Below are 16,856 nucleotides of genomic sequence, written 5' to 3' on the forward strand. Positions count from 1 at the left end.
TCAGTTTGGGACATGTTGAATTTGGGATGCCTGTAGTACATCCACTTGTTAACCAGTGCACAGCCTGAAACACGTGTCTAGAACTCAAGGAGGTGATACAATATTGAAAATCAGCGGTGGTACCCAAAACCACAGAAACCCATGGAAAATCCTTAGGTGAAGCACGGGCTTTGAGGCCTTAGCAGAGAAGAATGGCCCAATAAAAACTTTGTTGAAGGAATTCTTATTATTGAAATCGTATCGGGAGCAGTGATAGTGATATACAGATGGCTAGTGGTAGTGGTAACAATACAAATAAAATACTAATTATAAAGGAAAAGTTAAATCAAGAGCTGTTGTCCCACAGTTTTATTAAAAATCATGTCATATTTTATTTAGTTGTGTTAATCTTGATATCAAGTGCGTTGTCTGAATCCAAATAGGCATGCAATAAAGGAGTGTTGAGGGAAAAAAAAAAATGAACATTTTCCCCGAAAGAGTTGACCAAAGCTGTGTGTAACTGAAACATCATGAATGAAGCTTAAGGATCTTTGACCTTGCCCTTGGTCCAAAAGTTTTGCCACTTTATGCTCAGAGTAATTCAGAGACCCGTGTGTTACTCGGATCTTTCCTGTCTTCTTGAAGCCAGTCTCTAGGGTCATCAGAACGATGTCAGGGGAGCTGGACAAGGAGAGCAGCACCAAAACAGCAAAGGGGTCAAACTCGCCATTTCTGACCGCAACCACTGTGACTAAACCAGCCCGTGTCTCAATGTTCTCCGCGGATTTGTCCTATTCTTCTTCTTCCTGCCACATCTCCGTACCTGTGGAAATCCCAATGGTGAACATAGTTTCGGCTCAAGCTGAAACTCTCAATACATGGATTTTGCAGATGGGGAAAATGAAATTCAGAAGAGTAGTTACTTGTAAACAGCCAGGTAACTGATAAATTGTAGAGCCTTCATTTTCAGTTAGACTTGCTAACACCACAGCCTAAGTGTTGTCCATAGAATATATGGCATTTACAACTAAACAAAATTCTTAAAGCATACTCAATTTATAGTGATTTAAAATTTTACTAATTTGTTCTCAACACATGTTCCTAGCAACTCTGTTGGCAAAAATAGCATTGTCTTAAATATTGTAAACTAACAACAAATTATCTGTGTTCTACAATACCAAGCTATTTTAGAAATGTATTATGCAATGGGATTTGTCCTACAAATTATGCCTACAATAGAAGGTAAAGAGCTGACATCAATAATTAGCAAAAGACAGAATTTTGATTCATTGGTTCATGTCTGCATTGTTTATATAATGTTACTGCCACAATTCAAAACAACATGCAAACTATGTTAAAGTCCTGTTTAAATTATATAAATAGAAATTTGCACTCTGCCAACATATACTAGTGTGTGTGTATGGTGATAACTTTTGTTACTATCTATAACATACAATATTTTGCAGAGTTTAATTCATTTTTAAGAAACGATTAAGAACATAGGTAACTGGGACATGTTTTAAATTGTTCTTGACTTAGAGATGCTTGACAAATTAAAAATGGAAAAATGCCATTCATTATAACAATATTAAAATAAGCATGTACTATATATAAAAAAAACTTTTAAGTTCTAAAATGAAGTTTGCTATCCATTTGACATTTATTTTATAATTATTCTTAAAATTCACTGGAAGAATCTCCAAGGCTTCCCATGTAACAAAATTCTCTCTGAAGACTGCTATTTTGTTTCTGATAAATTATTACACAGGCTTTTAAAACCTGGAGGAGAATATCCAAGGGGGTTAACCAAAGTCAATAAATTAAGTATTACCAAGTTCAATATCTAAGGGAATAGTAGAAAAGTTCCATTTTCTTCGTTCACCATAGTTTGGTTAATTTTCTGATATATTTTAAAATGGTGACATTTCTTTTCTGGTTTATAGCAGGTCAATCCAGATAGTCTAATCTATCATAAAGGGTTTAAGGCTAATGGGTAGCAACTGGATAGGTTATGAAATAGAATGAGGGAAGAAAGGATCTGAAAGGAGCTCAAATTTGATAGATGTTGGCATAAAAACTTCTTTAAAATCTGAACTGTGCAGAAACTTGATGGTTAAATGGAGCAGATTTTATAAATGAATGTGGCGGTGTGATTGAACACAGTGGGGAATCATTGTATTCTTCTTTTTATTATGGCCCTTATTAAAAAGAAAATAGTAAAGGCTGTTACCTGGTAAAATAAATCCAATACATGTGCCTCTGTAAGTTTTTAAACCTGATAAGGGGGAAAGAAAAGAATATGTCAGTAACGAAATGAATCGAACTTTGGCAATGAAGGTACATTTGATACTTTGAATGAACAGACATCTTGTTTGACTAGAAATGATCATGGTTCCCATTTCTTGTCAAACATGTTAGCTTCTTGCTGTCAGAGAATGCTATTCCATTTCTGATATTTCAGCATCAGTCTTTTGCTATTAGAAAACCAATGCCGTTGGCTGTCAGGACTTTACAGTTTCAATTGGCAGACTTATCTGTCTTCAGCAGGATTAGACAGAAATATATCTCATTCAGAGGCTGCTCCTGTGGAAGACGGCTGCAGCCGCAGGAAATCTGAGTACATTAGCTTCAAAGGACCTATCTGCCACTCTTCTGACAGTAGGCTCTTCAAAGTACCTTCCAATCTCCTGCTCCTTGGGCGGTTTTCTCTGCATCTTAAATATGTATTCTTGGCATTACATATAAACTTCAACAATCTCTATGTTTTAACATTATTTACATAAATACAAGAACAAGTCATAGATTTTTACTCAGTTGGCACTAATGTTTATGATAAATTGCATAAAAACCATGGGAAAAGCTCATAGACAGTGTATCTCAGATAAAATCAATGTCTGTAGGACAGATTAAAATATCAGAGTGAATGAGAATTTTATACGAATGGCCTGTAAGTTTAAAATAGTGCTCTCCTTTAAAAAAAGTGTTAACTGGTAGTTTCAATTATTACTTAATATTTACAATACAGAGGAGTTGTCAGAGGAAGTCATGGTGCTTTAGTTATTTGAAAGAAAAAAGTGGTAATTTCTTCTGTTTTTCAGAAAGGGTGCAGACTGTTTCCAAGGATCCCATCTACATTTTCTCTTCCTATTCTGTCCTTCCTCCCTCCTCATCTCACTTCTCTTTCCCCTCCAAAAAAACCCCAATGAAGCTGCCAGAGGGTGACGGTCTGCATGTGTGTGCGTATGTGTGTTTCCTTTTCCTGAGAGACTACATCTCTTGGTATTTATATGCCTCTAAAATTTTTTATCAAGTGCTTTATAATCTATTCATTGAGTATTTTATTACTCTATGAAATCTGCAAACATCTTTACTCAGAAAATCCCAACTCTCTCTCTAGCATGGGAAAATAGCCTATATCACTGAAAAATGTCAGTGGCTCTAGTTGGGTTTGACTTTTTATTTTTGTGGTGACAAATAAATTCTGTAGAGACTATTTCTTTAATTCTCGATTTTAACACACTGTGTTGGTAAATCATAAGACATTTTTGGTTTATTTTATTATTTTTTCTCTCATTTCTTGTTTGTTTTGGTCACTCTTTCAGAAGGATACCAACGGTTGAGTAACTAGTATTGATAAGTAAGTCTTACTCGATGTTTTTGCATAACATAGTTTAGGGTCTTCTTTCTTTATTTGGATAAATTTTCGATAGACTTTTAAGGCATAGCCACAAAAATAGTTGATAGAACAGTGATAATCAGAAGCCCCTATGGTCCAAAAAGAAAAGTTCATTTAGCATCCTATATGCTTTGCTTCAAAGAGAGGTGAAAGCTACTCTTTTGTAATTAACACAGAATTTTTATGGTGTAAGGTATACTACAATCTATGGCTTTATAGCTCAAAGTAAATGGAAACCTAACAAACAACTGCTTAATTTGATCACTGGAAATAACTATACTGGATAATTGTTATTTAATACTGATTTATTTCCCTTGATGGCCCAAGAAAATACACAATGCAAACATGTGGGCCTGTCCCTAAGGGGCTTACTTCACATTCACAGATTTGACTATTATTAAGTACCTTGCCCTCACACACATTTGCAGTTATCCTCACTAAAACACAGTTACTAATTACAGAAGGATTTTCTCGTAGGAATTTTGTTTCCAATTTTATAATTATCTTTGGTGCGTTTCTCTGGCAAAGTCTTTCACATCTCAGTTAAGCTGCAGAATCTAAATTAAAAACAGTACAGTGATGTCATTTAGCATATTGTCCACTATGAAGTCCTCATATCTCTCCTTTATCTAGCATAAATCCAGGTAATTTATTCAGAAAGCATTTATTAAGCATTTAGTTTCTGCTAGGTCCTGAGGATTCTATCTACTTCTGCGAGAAACTCACAATTTGCGAATGAGAGAGGACATGTAGTGTCAAATTTTAATAAGGTTTATGTCTAGCTACCAATAAGAATTAAGCATTACAAATCAAAACTACACTAAGATATCACCTTACACCCATTAGAATGGCTAAAATAACCAAGACAAAAAATAACAAATGTTGGAGAAGTTGTGGATAAAAAGGAACCCTCATACACTGCTGATGAGAATGCAAACTGGTGCAGCCACTATGGAAAACAGTATTTCTCAAAAAACTAAAAATAGAAATACCATATGACCCAGCCATCTCACTACTGGGTATCTATGCAAAGAACTTGAAATCAGCAATTCAAAGAAACTCGTGCAACCCTATGTTCATTGCATCATTATTCACGATAGCTGAAAAGTGGAAGCAACCTAAGTGCCCATCAACTGATGAATGGAGAAAGAAGATATGGTACATATATATATATATATATATACACAATAGAATAGTATTCAGCCATAAAAAAGGATACAATCATTGCATTCACAACAACATGGATGGACCTTGAGGATATTATGTTAAGCGAAATAAGCCATATAGATAAAGACAAACTCTGTATGACTCCACTCATATGTGGAAGATGAACAAACACATGGACAAAGAGAACAGATAGTAGTTACCAGGGAAAAGGGTAGAGGGTGGGCAGAAAGGGTCAAGGGGTGCACGCACAATATAACTGACAAATAATAATGTACAGCTGAAATTTCACAAGGTTGTAAACTGTCATAACTTCAATTAAAAAAAAAGAATTAAGCATTATGGGAGTACAGAGGGAGACCAATTCATTCTTCCTGAAGGGGTTTGCAACGATTTACACAAAGTTCTACCTTAAAGGAAAAATATCAATGAATTTAAAAAGACATTTCATCTTTGAGTGCATTTCTCGTAAAATGAAATTACTCTTGTGTGTGTGTGTATATGTAGTGTGTGTGTGTGTGTGAAAACAGAAAATATTATTGGACAAAAAATCAGGGAAAATTATTTTTTCTTTATGGACCATAAACTACAGTATGTATATTTAGTCTTGTAAGAAGAATGACTTTAGATGGAGATGTTGGCATACCCTTTTGTACTCCTGGATAAACAATCAGAATCAGTTGTCTATCCACTAAAGGGCAGTGGTACATAATGCATCAAACTTTCTGAAAAATTGGCATAGCCAATTACTTCATTTATGTGTCTCTGAATTTACTACAAATATGTTTACTCATACGTATCATCAAAAAGGAAAACACGAATGAATTAGAGGTGTTCTGCTCTTATGTTTATCTAAAGGTTCTATGCTTGAATAGAGAGAAGTTCCAATTCAAAACAATATTTAAATATTTATCAGCCTGAAAATAGTGATATGCACATTGCTAGGCTTGTTACTTTTTGTGGCCATTGATTTATATAATTCTAATTTGTCTATTTTAGAAACTGACATTGCAGTGAAATGAAATCTTTGGGTAGGAGAAAATAAAAGCTGCAAATGAGACACAGTTCTAATACTATCACAGAAAATTATCTATTTTCACTTATGATACCTTAACTGTCATCCCCTAAATAGTGAAGCAGGTTATTCCCTAATATTTAATGCCTCACTAAGTTGTTTCTTATTAGAAATTGTATTGCTTAAAACAGACATTTTCCTAACGGTGTCATGGTTTTTCCTACATTTTATGTCATTAAAAATTATGCATGCCTCAACAACAGCATATCCCAGTTGAGTCATATCAATGTAAATAAAAATGCAAAGAGGCAAAGTCGATAATAGTACCAAAAAATTGGTGTTTAGGGTATAATCTGGAGATTCATACTGCACAGATGTTCAGCAGAAATGAGATCTGCACCTCAATTGAGTAAGAGTATTACCTGTTTTATTGCTCTGTCTATGTACAGCAGGCAAGGGTGCAGAGACTGTGACCTTGAATGCATCACAGAAGAACACGCTGCTTCAGGAAAACAAAAAAAATCCCTACTCAAAGGCAAGTATGTTCAAATAGTGAGAAAATAAAAGTAATAAAAAAAGTAAGAAGTTAAAAAAATTAAGCTAACAAATATTGCAATATCTAGTGTTTAGATCTAGGGTGGCAGCTGTGAATGCATCAGTTTAGTCAAGATAAAAAAAGTGAAAGAAAAGATATTTTATTTCTGCAGCGAGACTGGGGATTCAAAGAGCATGTCAATCCCTTCAATTTCTGCTGTTATCCGCAATGTGATTATTGTGCAGTTGGTCAGGGAGAGTCACTCAAAGGTACTTGATTTTGTGTAGTTTACAACCAACTTACTTTCTTCCTGAATGTGTCTGTTTATTTATCTTAGTTTAGATGTCTGGATCCCTGATGCTTTGAAAATAGTAGAAACAATAGTTACCACTTAACTTCAAAAGGAGCAAAGCTAATTTTTAATAAAATTTGAGCATCACCACTTCACACACACACACACACACACACACACACACACACAAAGCCTCTGATATTTCTCCAAATCAAGGAGAGCCACCTTGCTAAACTCCCTTCTTTAATTCAGCTTGACCTTCCTTCCAGTGACTACATATCTGGGGGAATTATAGCATTAATTGGGTTTTAAAGACGTACAATTTCCTTCAATTTGGCATTTCCTTCAATTGTGGGTAGAGGCTCTGTCGCCAAGAGGCAAAAGCAATATTTTTATATCACAGTATAGATATATCTTGCCAGAATGAAGACTGGAGCCCATGTTTACTCAAGCAAAAATCAGACTTTTTCTTCCTCTCAAAAAATTTTATCTCAACAACCATAGTGGTCCAGAAGAGTGTTAACAAATATCTTATGCATTTCCTATATTGATCAAAATAAATAACAAGAGCAAAATTGTCATGTCATCACAATATGCAAAATGTAGTTTACCATGACACTTCCCATCGTGACCCATTTCAAAACTCTTCTTAGCCACATTTACTCTTCTTCAAACGTAGAATTTGAAAGAAGGCCACTACTCCTCCAGGTGTCCTCTTTCCTTCTCACACTTCTATCATGAAATGTCACAAACTTATTCCTCATTTTCTATAACAAATCAATTTCCTTCTAATCGCAGGAGGAACAACTTCAACATTTTCATTAGTGTAGGCATCAGTTTATTCATCCCAGTATTCTAAAGGCTCAGTTCCATGTGAAGATAAGTTTGTCAAAGCAAATTTTAAAACAGACATATGGCTTCCTATTTTAAGCCCATACACTGCTTGATAAAAAATATTATTTTCTTTGTCCTTAATTCTATTAAAATTTTATATATTCATTTTTATTCATAAAAGAAATATCTCCAAGGTATTATGGGGAAAAAGAAAAAGAGAAGCAGAGAAAGAGAGAGAACGAGAGAGAGAGAAAAGGAAAGAAGTAACGAAAGAAAAGAGGGGCCAGCCCCATGGCATAGTGGCTAAGTTTGCACGCTGCACTTTGGCGCCCTGGGGGTTGTGGGTTTGGATCCCAGGTGCAGACTTACACACCACTCATCAGGCCGTGCTGTGGCAGCATCCTACGTACACAATAGAGGAAGATTGGCACAGATGTTAGTTCAGGGACAATCTTCCTCAAGCAAAAAGAAAAAGTTAGAAAGAAAGAAAAGAAAATTTGAAACACCTAAATATGTAAAACAAGCCTGATTTTAAAGCATGTTCTTCCAATTAGAAAATACAGATTTCAGGGGCTGGCCCCGTGGCTGAGTGGTTAAGTCCGTGCGCTCCGCTGCAGGCGGCCCAGTGTTTCGTTGGTTCGAATCCTGGGCGCGGACATGGCACTGCTCATCAAACCATGCTGAGGCAGCATCCCAGGTGCCACAACTAGAAGGACCCACAATGAAGAATATACAACTATGTACCGGGGGGCTTTGGGGAGAAAAAGGAAAAAAATAAAATCTTTAAAAAGAAAATACAGATTTCAAATTCCTTTGAGATATTTTGGATCTCCTGCCAAAAAATTCAAATAATGATTTGTCTTACTCTTGAAATCTTAAATATTATCCTTTAGTGTTATGTCATCCTCACACGTGAATATGTTTTTATCACTTTAGTATTTATTCTTTTGAAATGTATTACAGTTACCTATAGTTTGGTACTTGTAACTAACTAGAATTTTCCTTGAAATCCTTATGAATGAACAACTGTAACATTGTAGCTAGAAGGAAAAATTCATAGCACTTTTTAAACAAATCACAAAGTTTGCCAACAAAATCATCTACGAACAAAAACATTAAGATTGTTCTTGACAACGCATTTTGCCACAAATAAAAGATTACTTATTTGCTTATATGCATTCAAAATTTGGTTCCTCTGTGCCTAAATAATACCTAGGCACAAAATGTATTTTTTAACTTTAATCCTTTAGCTGTTACTGTCTCCTCATGCTTTAAATACCTTTCATGTCCTTTTTACCATATTGAATTTCTATTCACTGTGCAATATTTAGTAAGCGCTATAATCTATGAAGTGTTCAAAGATCTCCCTGTCAGAACGAATTATTCTTTCCTCTGGTTTCACTCAGCATCCTACATGTGCCTGGGTTCAGCATTTATATTAATTTGACTTTTAATTATTTTATTTATTTATATCTCTATATCTGTCTCTGACATATATTTAAAGACAGTAAGACTTATTATCTATGACTACCTTACATCCATTACTAACACAACATCCAGAATGATATGTTTTCTAAACAGACTATTTTTTAGAACAGTGTTAGATTCAAAGCAGAATTGAGCAAAAGGACAGGGATTTCCCACATACCCCGGCCCCCATCAAGCACAGCCTCCCCGACTATTCACATCCCACATGAGAGTGTACATTTCTGACAATCTATGAAATCACATTGACACATCATTATCACCCAAAGACTATAGTTTAAATTAGATGTACAATCTGTGGGTTTTGGTAAATGTGTAATGACGCAAATAACCCACTATTATAGTACGATACAAAAATAGTTTCAATGCCCTAAAAATTCTCTGTACTCTGTTTATTCATCCCTCCTGCCTTCACCAAAACTCTTGACAATGACTGATCTTTTTACTGTCTCCATAGTTTTGCCTTTTCCAGAATGTCATAGAATTGGAATCATATAGTATGTAGCCTTTTCAGATTGGATTCTTTCCCTTAGTAATATCCATTTAAGTTTCCTTCATGTCTTTTCATGGTTTCATAGCTCAATTTTTTTCATAGTTCATTGTTTTCTTTTTGATTGATTTTTTCCTTAGAATTCTATCTCTTTGCTTACAATACCCATCTGTTATTGCATGTTGTCTACTTTTTCCTTTGGATCCCTTAACCTTTTAATCATAGTTATTTGGTCTGATAATTCTAACATTTCTGCTCTCTCTGACTCTGATTCTGATACTTGCTGTGTCTCTTCAAACTGTGTATTTTTGCCTTTTAGTATGCCTTGCAATTTTTTGTTGGAAGCCAGACATTATGTACTAAGTAAAATGGACGGCATTAAACAGCCCTTTGATAATGTGGTGGTAAAGTGTCAGAGGAGGGGAAGCAGTCCTCAGTTCTATGTTCCATAGTTCTATGATTAGGTCTTAGTCTTTTAGTGAGCCTGTGTCCCTAGATTGTGAACTTCACAAGTGATTCTCAGATTTTTTTCCCCCTTAAGGGGGACAGGATGGTTTGAAGGAGCTGGAGTGGGGTATTTCTCTCTCTCTACTTGGAAGGTTAGACCCAGCTGGGGTTGGGTAATTCCCTCCTCCCAGGTCAGTTAGGGTCTGATAAAACTACAATAAGTTAGTCTCTGTTACCATAGTTTCTCTTGAGGGCAGTCCTTGTTAAGAAGAACAGAATGCTCTGGTGAATTTCAAAGTTGCTACCTTTCCCCTCCTCCTCCTGGAAGTATGAGAGTACTTTTCTCTCATCGTCAGTGAGAGAACCTACTAGAAATCCTGAAGGTAAAATCCCCAAAAGTGTGAATTTATACATCCACCTGTCTGTGTCTCCAATTTGGGAGGCAGCAGTTTCCCCTGTGACCTCAGTTCTCTGGAAAATCTAAGAAGAGTTTTTGTTTGCTTGTTTGCTTGTTTTTCCATTTGCCCAGCTATTTACTTCCAAGCTTCTTACATGCTGGGCTGGAAACCAGAAGTCCAAAATGATATTTTAAAACACAATAATTGGAGGTTACTCCCGTGTGTCAAACTCTTTGTGGTTTCTTATCTTACCAGAATAAGATCTGAGACCCTTACCATCCATTTAAAAGCTTAACATGTTCTGTTTCTTGATTGATTCTATAATCTCATATCTTATCACCTATCACTTTAGTCTGTAGATTCCCACAACACAAGCCTTCTTTCCAATCTTCAAACACACCAATATCGTACCTTATGGCCTTTGCATGAGTTCTTCCTGTTATCTTCAATGTTCTTTCCCCTTATCTTCAAAGGGTTCCTTCTTTTAGATTTTGCCTTGTTTCGAATATCAACTATTCAGAAAACTAACACAATGCTACCAATCTAACACACTACTTACCCAGACACTTGCTATTATATAGCTGTTTTATTTCCTATAGGATTTATTACTAACTGGTATTTTGCTGTTTATTTTTTTACTGACCTTAGTCACTAACATGAAAACTCTATTAAGCAAAGACCTTTCTTCTTCTGTTTATTGCTTTATCCCAGTACCCAAAATAGACACTCAAGGAATATTTTCTGTAAATTAATTAACTAATTAATGAATTAATAGCAGCACTGTGGCAGATTGGTTTCATTAATGATCTAATTTCTTCAACCTTCCCTCTATCTACACACTCTCCATGTGAATTTTTAATCTTCTTATATTAATGAGACAGGGTTTATTTCCCTTTCCTTGATTTTGGACTGACCTTTAACCAGCTTGGGCCAATAAAATATGGAAGAAATGACTTTGTCAGTTTTAAGCCTAGGTCGTGAGGCATGTGAATTTCCACTTGATTGCTCTTGTCCATCTAGCTTTGCCATAAGAACATGCCCAGGCTAGATTGCTGGAGGATGAACCACATGGAGCAAAGATGTGTCTTCCCAGTTGTCCTAGCTGAAGCCATCCTGGACAGGCAGCAAACATATGATTGCCAGAGATGTGAGAGAGTTCAGTTAAAGTCAGCAGAGCCTGATCTATAGCCAACCACATACATAAGTGCTCCCCACCAACACTCAGGCAATCTACAGATTCATGAGCCAAATGAATGACTGTTGTTCTAATCCACTGAATTTTTGGCGGGTTTATTTTGTAGAATTATTATGGCAAGAGATAATCCATATAACCACATACCACCATATCTTGCATATCATAGATTCTCAGTAAGTATTAGCTGAAATGCCTCTAAATTATATACTAGGCTGAACTTCTTCTTTTAGCTAAAATTTTGCATCTACAACTGCCTGCTATATTTCTAAACCGAAAAGAACAATTTTTATCAAAGTCAGCTTCCTTTCTCCGTTTACATTTCTCTTAGTAGCAGCACCATTGCCTCAGGCATGAAGTTCCAAACATTTTATCAGCATTGACTACTTCTTTGTTATCTCCTTATTCAATGTCACTATGTTTTATCAATTATTCCTACCTGGAAACTTTTTAATCTATACCTTCTTGTTTACTTTTATTGCTACCATGGTAGCCCAGTGCCACCAGACATCAAACCTAATAGACGTGAATAATAGCTTACATTGCACAATGTTTTACGATTTTCAAGGCATTTTCACACAGTATTCTATTTAATGGTTACAACCATCCTATTAAATGTTCCATGTAGACCTTCTTATTTTCACTTACATAGTCATGAAATTGAAGCTCTGAGAAAATAAGGAAAAGTCTGGGACTTCTAAGTTTTAGTTCAGAGTCAGTTCTACCGTGCTATACTATATCTCGCCAACTTCAATAGCCATACTAAAATGTCTTCTGCCTTAACAAGACATATCTTACTGAACACTGTCAGCACCTTTGCTAATAGTCCTTTAATCAGTGCATCCTTAAGTAATTTAGGGTGTATCTTGTTTTTAATCATAAAATGTAATGTCTCTGGGCCTATCTAATATGTTCCTTAAATCTTCCATCTTCACTGTCTCCCTTATGGCTCTATTCTAAAAAGATATTTAAATAGAACAAATCACATAATGAAGGACTTGTCTCAAAATTCTGAAGACGGTGCCTTCTGTTTCCTGCGAGGGACCTGACTAACACCGTCAAAGAAGTCCGTTGAGTTCCAATTATTGCATCAGGCAATTAATATCATTAGGTTGATGACACAGGTCCCAAATAAAAGAAGAGATATGGGAAGTGTCAGAATTAACATATCTTAAATGTTAACAGTAAGCAAGAGAGCATGGATGACAAAGTCTGCAGGTTGCAACTTCCCAGGACACAGAGTAGAGCAGAGAAGGATGAAGAGCACATCATGAGGCACAAACGTAAAATATCTACCCCAGTTTACCATTTTGACACTTGGCATCGCTTTTTCTTTCCTTTCATCTGAATTAGTTCCCTTCCTGAACACAAAGACAGAAGACCTTTCACCCACTATATCACGACAAATAATGCCAATCCAGTCATACTCCCACCTGGAGTACTACACGCCACTAGTATCATCTACACAAGGTAAGAAAGAAAATGACAGGAAGAAAGAAGTAATTGCTGATAAAATAAAATGTGCATGGTTGCCACAGTCCAGGTTTCTGCAACTTATTGAAGGCTAGCATGAGAATTATGAGCTCTTTCTTCCACACACATTCTAGGTTCTTGAACCAGCACTTTCCCAGCTAGGATTTTTTATCAGAAAGATTGCCCAAAGATCTTTAGAGATCCTGTCTTTACGGAGTAGCCACAGTCTTCCAAAGAGTTTGATTGCTGAGCATGAATATTAAGCAGGGCCTTACCAAAGCCTCAAGGTTATAGACATAGTTCTACATGACTTCATTGGAGTACATTCTCCCAATTTCCCCTGGATAATTGGAATAAATCATCCAAGCTTGTCTAATAATTCCTTTCTATGACTGTTGGTTTAATGACAGGAACAATCTCAGCTTCTAAATAGCTGTGCTTCATCATTGATGTGTTACTTTTGGGGAACAAGGACACCCAAACCAACCAAGCTCAAGTCTGCAGAAAGGTGAAACAACCAAACTGTAAGGGGATTTTTAGGTGTAATAGTGAAAGGAGGAACTCCCAGAATATGAATATTCAGTCTGTGGAAGAAACAGCACTTTACATTGAGTGTTGATTAAAAGGAGATTCCACGTCCTATGGAAAGGAATTTCAAACCTCTATGTGGGATCACTATTAAGCATTTAGTAGGCCATTTCATCATGTTATCATTCCAGTCTTTTCCCAGTGATGGAGTACATGTTAAGAACAGTGAAGTCCATGGGCTTTAATCTAAGTCCTTTGATCTGAAATGAAGTTGCATAGAATACCATGACTGTGAGTAAGATATTTTGTAAGTCCACACTTGATGGTGCCGGTAGAATCATTGCACACAGGGAAGGAAAATCCACTTTGTAAATGCCTATCTCTTACAATGAGGAAAAATCATTATCCTCTTTTTGATGGAAGAAGTCCAGTATATTCAGCCTATCAGATAGCTCCCCAGGAATGATGCTTAACACTAACCTCTAACATTAGTAAGCTAAGCACTCAGCACATCTAATAGCCAGACTGGCCTTGATGAGAGGACTTGAGGCTTTTGAGTGCATTCTCAACCTCTATCATTCCTGTTGCCATGACCATTTTGTATACAAGTCTTTATATCAAACACCACGTTGGTTAAAGAAAGAACCTGATTGACAGTTATAAAATAACTACCTGATTATCGATAGCTCCCTTTGCATTAGATGCCCTTTGGTGTGCAACACATTGGACCAAATAACTTCATGCTTTGTGCCTATTCCAAGAGGTCTTTCTGTATAACTGTCCCACAGACATTTTTGTCATCAAGTCTATAAATCTGGTTCTTTCAGAATCCCAGGAGCCTGCAGGCAGGAGAGTCCAGATTCTGTATTCCACAGCGGCCAGCTTTCTCAGGCACAGAGCAAGCCTCAGAAGGGCAATGACAAGGAGGGACTGAGGATGAGGTGGGGTGGCGAAAGGATTTTCAATAAGAATAATCAGAACAACAAGTAATTGCGTTTTCTTTAACCCCAGGCTAAACTTCACTTCTGCTTAGCTCAGGCTATATTAAATTATATTGCAGTAAGACTAATAGGATGGAAAATTAGCCCAGTTTATCCTCTTCTCTCTGCAAGTTCAGTGGTCTTTTTTCTTCTTTCCTGCAGCTAGCTTCTAAGTAACTCAGCACCAGAACATTTTAGAAATCAACCTTACATTTACTCATAGCTGCATCATACTATCACCTCTAATTTATAACTGTTTAGACCCTTCAGGAAAAGTTTCTAGAAAATGTGTAAATTTTTTAAGGTATTCTGTATTTTCTTAGATGATAAAAATTGCTACTGACTTCGCAGAAGTATGCATTCTTATCTCTATTTGCTAATTTTTGGTAACAGTATCCACTAACTGAGGGACTTCTAGGATTCTTAGAATGATGTAAAGCTAGGTATATCACTGTAGGAATCTTTGGATGTAAATCTCTCCTCCTGAGACTTTGCTTACCAGAGTGCTTCTCAACCAGGAGCGCGTATTAGAAGAACTGGGTGAGTAAAAACAAGCAGGCAAACAAAAAACTGATTGAACCATAACCTCTGGAAATGGAATTAGGTATCAGTATTTTTAATAGCTCTTTTTAATAGCTCCCTCAGATATCTTAGCATTTGACGTCATTTATTCACTTAAAAACCTCCAAATTCTCTATTAAGCTAGCCTCCCCAATTCACAAAATGATTTTAAAATTTATTTTATTGAAATATGTTGTACATTTTTCCCTAAATTGTGATCTTCCTAAATTATATCTTTAATTGTATCACACCAGTCACTGAATCTTTAATGTTACCAGCTGATCTTCCTGCTTGCATATACTCTGATGTCATTTCTCGAAGTAAAAATAATGACAGTTGTATAAAAATGATAATTTACTTACTGGTGATGGCAACACTTAACTTTTCTTGAAGTAAATCTGCTGAGGGTTCTTTCTATTGAATTTTATGATGAAGATAATTATAAATTTGAACTAAAATCTACGTCATGGATAGATTCTTTCTCCTGAGATCCAATAATAAAATTAAAAGTTGCTAATTCTCTATTAAACAATATAGTAAACAATGTTAAAAGTTTAATTTTCAGGTTGAATACTTTCATAATCACTTCAAAAACGCCTCATAAGTTCTTTCTTATCATAAATACAATGATTGTTTTTTAAAAAAAGAACAGGAAAAGCAGAAGAGCACATATAAAAAAAATCACCAAAATCCCAAAATTTAGAGATAAATATTTGTACAAATTTAGTATAAATTATTACAATACTTCTAATGAAGTGATAAAGTTCCTAAAGACTCTAAAAGTTTTTCACAGAACTACTTCCTCAGACTTTATAGAGGCATTTTGACAAATATATCCCTATCAAAACTCTTTACTCGCTGTCATCTGACCCTAACACCCACCATCTCTGTTTTTAGTCACCAATGATCTCTCTCCAGCAGTACACATCAAAGTCCTTTTCAGTAAGCAAGTTATTTGAATAACTGTGTAGGTAACCCCTTGATGTGCCAGCCTCTCAGATACTTAAATTCCTCCAATGAAATTTTTCTCACCCTTCCTTACCCACTCATTCCAAGGGCCATATATTAGACCTTATTATTGCCAATAACTACAACCCCTTCATCATATAAGTTTTGAGTATCTGATACTTAAGGCATCATCTATTTTTCCACCTCACAGTTTCTAGTTCTCTAACTCCCACAATCCTTCAACTCTCCCAGGATCTGTATTCCGTTAATCTACTAGTTTTTCTATTTTACCAGCTTTTATGTTCTTTTTCCTCTTTCTAAGTTACACTGAAGCATTTATCCAAACTCCTATACACCCTCCTTGTCCTCACTTGACAAAAATCCAATATTGATTAAATACCATTTCCCCACACTTATGCTTATACAGTTAAACATGCCTAAAGGGGGAAAAATACAGCCATGCTGATTGCTCTTATTTTAAATACATGGTGGTCTCATCTCAGATTGCTCTTTAGGACTTTATGGCAGTTCTATGATGTTTTCTCATTTTATCCACTCTCTCACTCTCCTAGAGGATTATTTCAAATGTCTTATCTCTCTTCAAATGTCCTAAACCTCCCACCCACCATCCTCATTTTCAGTTCCCAGTTCACTATGAAACCATAAGAATTTAGAAGAGAACACATGCAATCTAGTTCTAACACATCTACCTATCTCTATGTGTGCATTACCTCCATTCTGTCACCATGAATTAACTGTCCTTCATCTTACTTAAGACCATATTCTCACTTGTGCTCTGGATCCATCCAATATCATGTTCACAAAGTCTTTGTTCCTGCAATTTTTCCAACTTTATCCT

At 35.8% G+C, this 16,856-nt stretch overlaps 1 long non-coding RNA gene across 1 annotated transcript in view; it reads right to left on the reverse strand.

Moving 5' to 3' along the window:
* Nucleotides 1-333: 333 nt before the first annotated feature.
* LOC139081656 (uncharacterized) overlaps nucleotides 334-16,856 on the reverse strand; it is a 34,677-nt gene continuing 18,154 nt past the window's right edge. The window contains exons 2-3 of the long non-coding RNA XR_011536830.1: nucleotides 2,210-2,254; nucleotides 334-802 (exon numbers count right to left, since the gene is read on the reverse strand). This is a non-coding gene — a long non-coding RNA (uncharacterized lncRNA). The remainder of the gene's footprint in view (nucleotides 803-2,209; nucleotides 2,255-16,856) is intronic.

Source organism: Equus przewalskii, unplaced genomic scaffold, assembly GCF_037783145.1.
Source record: "Equus przewalskii isolate Varuska unplaced genomic scaffold, EquPr2 ChrUn-13, whole genome shotgun sequence".
Lineage (NCBI taxonomy): Eukaryota > Metazoa > Chordata > Mammalia > Perissodactyla > Equidae > Equus > Equus przewalskii.